This window comes from Vicia villosa, linkage group LG1 (assembly GCF_029867415.1).
Source record: "Vicia villosa cultivar HV-30 ecotype Madison, WI linkage group LG1, Vvil1.0, whole genome shotgun sequence".
Classification (NCBI taxonomy): Eukaryota; Viridiplantae; Streptophyta; class Magnoliopsida; order Fabales; family Fabaceae; genus Vicia; species Vicia villosa.
In genome coordinates, this window is record NC_081180.1 from 133,086,993 (window position 1) to 133,091,808 (window position 4,816).

Sequence of the window (4,816 nt, forward strand, 5' to 3'; positions counted from 1 at the left end):
AGTTTGAAGAAGATTCAGAGCAGTCTAAGCGTTGCAACACGTTCTCTGAAGATTCCTGAAGCCGTTCCATTCATCACCAACATCCAAGCTTCCAAAATCGAGCCAAATAAGTGCCACGGTTTGCATCCTTTTTTGATTTCCAATTATAACGATTTAGGTATCATAAACATGTTTTGACTGCATAATCGTGTTCTTGATGATGTTTGCAAACTTTATGTATTATTTAATTGGATTCTATGTGCAGGAATGAAAAATTGTCATGGCTAGGGTTTAGAGGTTCCGATTTAGGGATTCTCGTACTAGGAATAATTGGACCAAATTAATGTTACCTCCATGCTCAGGAAGCCAAAACGAATTAATCCATGGTCTTCCTTCTGATTTTCGTTGCTTGCATGGCGTGTTATGATTTTGCAGGGCTAAGAAAACACATGAAAAACCGTGGCTGAACTAGTATAAAATCGTGGGCAAAACTTCTGTCCCTATGGAGAAGATGAAGCTGGGCGCGCAACTTTTCTTCAAGGAAATTTGAATTACTTTGTTTTTTTATAAATTCGTTGTTGTTTGTTTGGTTAACAGCATAATGGGCATGGCCTAGTGGAGACCCCGTGCGACCAAGGGATTGCCATATGCAAGGACAATGGTTCGAGCCTTGTCTCTTGCAAAGGCTTTTGTTTATTTTTTCTTCTTCTTGTGAGATTGCAGATCATGTGCGTGTGACCAATGGATGCTTACGGTACACCCCCATCACATCAGCCATCAACTCTTCCTCCCTTCAGATCTAACGCGTAAGCCGACGCAAGCACACCGTAGACCATCACGCTCTCACCACACCAGAATGCCACGCTAAGCTTTTCTTTTTCTTTTTCTTTTATTCTAATTGATTTTTTCTTTTTTCTTTTGTTATTCTATTCTAATTGTTTTTTTATTTTCTTTTTAACTATAAAACCTTTTTATCTTTTAAAATCAACAATTTTATTTTTAATAATATTTATTTTATAATTAAATAATTAATTTGATTTAATTATTAATAATGATTATTGTTTGATTTAAATAATTAAATGGTTGATTTAATTTAGTTGTTTTGTTAATATTTTTATCAATTGATTAAAATACTTATTAGGGTTAGACAATTTAATCGAAAAACTATTTTTGCCGATTTAATTAAGTAGGTTGAAAATCAGTAATTAATGAATTTGTTTTTTATTTATTTTATTAACAATGGTTAACTTGTGCCCTAAATCAGGGTTTGTGAGGTTCATCATTTGATCAGTCATACATTAAAATTGTTTCCCTTTTTTCCTTGTGCAGTTTTTCAGGGTTATCATCAGGATTCTCCGATCACGCGCCATATCAGATCGAAAGCTAAGTTTTTTAATTCTTTTCTTATTTAAATTTTATTTTTACTTTTACTTTTGCCTTCATCTGTTAAGGAATTTCTCCTACACTCACCCTTGTTTACTTCCCTCTTAATTTTCAGAGTCTATCGAGGGTTCAAAGAAGATCAAGGCACTCAAGGATGTTTATACTAATTATTGATCTGTCTTATTTTCTGCTTTTAATTTCCCCCATCCCCGCAGGTGTTTATTGTAATAGCGTAGGTTTTAATTCCTGCCTTTAATTTCTGCAATTTTAAAACTCCGTGGTTAGTAATCTTAGGGAGTGCAAGCCTTGAATCGAATTAGGATAACTAATTACAAGATAAATAATTGAATTGAATCACGTGATTGTTGCACCCACACACCTTTAGGGTAATCCCTCTCGTTGCCTTGTTGCCTTATCTATCTGTTGCCTGTTGCCTCTAATTCTACTAAATAGTCGAGTCCCTCGATTCCGAGGATACCTAAAGCAAGGTTGCCTAAAGAGATTGAAAATCATCCCGTCCCTCAAAGTTGCCTCAGAAATAAGATGATTGTCCCATTGCTAAGGTATCCTCGCATGATGCCTAAAAAGATTAATGACTATTATATCCTTCCCTTAGACTACCTGCCCTCTTTATGGCAAGGGACAGTCTTATGGCGAACAATGTCTCGATGACCCTTCAACATCCAATTGAAAGACTTCCTGCCCTCTCATGGTATGGATAGACCCTTTCGCCCGAAAAGGTAAAAGAACGATCTTTCAACCTTAGGGTAGTTGCTACTAATTGCATGCTCTAAAATTCAAATTTACTTTTCACACCTCCTTTTCAAAAACTTTCAAAAAGACTACGCTTATTTGCAAGCTAGAGTTCTTCTTCGAAATCTTTTCTTATTCAAAATCTTTTCAAACAAACAATTCAAACAAAGTGAGCTAAGCAATTAAGAGCCCGTGGAAAACCATGGATGCAAAGGGTGCCTTACACCTTCCCTTTGTATAACTTACCCCCCGAACTCAATCCCTTTCAAAAAGGGTTTTTTTCTGTTCTTTTAGCCTTTCTTATTGGATAAAATAAAAGTCGGTGGCGACTCTTGCTTACCGCAACATTTAAATAAAGTCAGTTCACCGTATTACACCCCCAGAGTAGGTTGTTTGAATCGAACTGGGTAAACAATTATGTGTGTTCTTTATTATTTTTATGCGTTTCTGTTTTAATTATCTGTGTTAGAGCGTGAGTTACTAGAATTTTCAACTGGCATCAGAGCAGGCACCCTGCCTGTTTACATTTGGGTGAGATCTAGGGACAACAAAATTCTGGTACTATGGAGAAGGAACTGTTAGTGTTTGGGAATAGACCACCCATCCTGGATGGCTCTAACTATGACTACCGGAAACCTCGTATGATAGCAGTCATAAAGTCTGTGGATAGCAATACCTGGAGAGCTGTGGAAAACGGATGGAAACATCCTGAGAAGGTTATGGAAGATGGAACCACTGTTCTAATTCCTGAAACTCAATGGAACAAAACTGAAGAAGATCTAGCTTTGGGCAATTCCAAGGCCCTAAGTGCCTTGTTCAATGGAATTGACAAGAACATATTCAGGCTTGTGCAACACTGTGAACTAGCTAAAGAAGCTTGGGATATTCTCAAAACAGCACATGAAGGCACATCCAAGGTAAATATGTCGAGACTTCAAATGCTTACCACTAAGTATGAAAATCTCAAGATGAAAGAGGATGAAACCATTTATGAATGCTATATGAATGTCCTTGAGATTTCAAATAACTCAGGAGCCTTAGGAGAAAAAATGTCTGAGGAAAAATTGGTAAGAAAGATCCTTAAATCACTGCCTAAGCGATTTGATATGAAGGTGACTGCCATAGAGGAAGCCCAAGACATCAGCAACATGAAGCTGGACAAACTCATTGGTTCTCTACAAACCTTTGAGTTGAGTATCTGTGAGCATGTTGAAAAGAAGAACAAAAGCATAGTAGCTTTTGTCTCCAACACAGATGATAATTCAAGAGAAAGCAATGGTGGAAGTGATGAAAATCTGTCAGAAGCCATAGCCATGCCTGGAAAACAATTCAACAGACTTATTAAAAGGTTTGATCAGAAGTCCAGACCCAATGTCAAGAACATTTCCAATGACATCAGCCAGACCTATGACTCGAGCAGAAGACTCAAAGCTGAGGAGAAGCCCAATCAAGGGAAAGGGGTTCAGTGCCATGGATGTGAAGGATTTGGACACATAAGAGCTGAATGTCCTACCTACCACAAGGAGGAAAAGAAAGGATTGTCTGTCACTTGGTCTGATGAAGACTCTGATTCGGAAGAAGAAACTGCAAGACATGTCACAGTTCCAACAAGAGTCTATGAATCTGATGATGATTCCAGTGATGATGAGCTAACCTTTGATGAACTTGCTGCCTCATACAAGAAGTTGTGTATGAAGAATGCTGAAGTCTGCAAACAAGTGGACAAGCAAGAGATAATCATAAGAGAGCTAGAAACTGAGAAGAATAAACATCTTGCAACCATAGACTCTCTCAGTAGTGAAGTAAACATGTTGAACTACAAACTTGATCAAATGACCAAGTCCTTCAAAATGCTGAACAATGGAACTGATACTCTGGAAGAAATTCTGGAGTCTGGACAAAGAACAGGAGACATGTCCGGGGTAGGATTTGTGGCTAAAGAGGAATTCACCTCTGGGTTCAGGAAAGCAAAGCCCGAGACTTGTGTGACCAACCAAATGTCAGCTCCAATGTCACAACATCAAGGAAACAGAAGAAGGAGGCATTCAAAGAAGAAATTCCAAAAATGGAGGTGTCATCACTGTGGAAGATTTGATCACATAAAGCCATTCTGTTTCAGACTATTTGGATATCGAGATCAAATTCATCAAGCCACCCCTGAATATGATACCTGTAACAGAAAGCAACGGTGGGTGGCCAAGAATGTTTCTCTAGTAGCACACACATCTCTAAGAATGTCTGTCAAAGAAGATTGGTACCTTGACAGTGGTTGCTCAAATCATATGACTGGGAGAAAGAACTCACTAGTAAACCTCAAACTTGAGGGAACCAACTATGTGACTCTTGGTGATGGAGAAATAAGAGAAGTCAAAGGTGTTGGCAAGACAGAAGGTCAGGGTGTTCTTAATCTAAATAATGTTTTACTTGTACAAGGACTGGCTGCAAATCTTATAAGCATCAACCAACTATGTGATGAAGGATTCTATGTCAGGTTCACTAAAGAAGAGTGCATTGTTACCAATAAAGAAAATGTAGAAGTCATGAAGTGAGTCAGATCTGAGAATAATTGTTATCTATGGGATCCTAAAAACTCCAAGTTACTGACTACTTGTCCCATGGCCAAGGAAAAAATGAGGAAAAGGATTGAGAAAGAACTGTCAAATTGGAGGTTCCTGTTCCCAGAACAAAGATCCAGACAGAA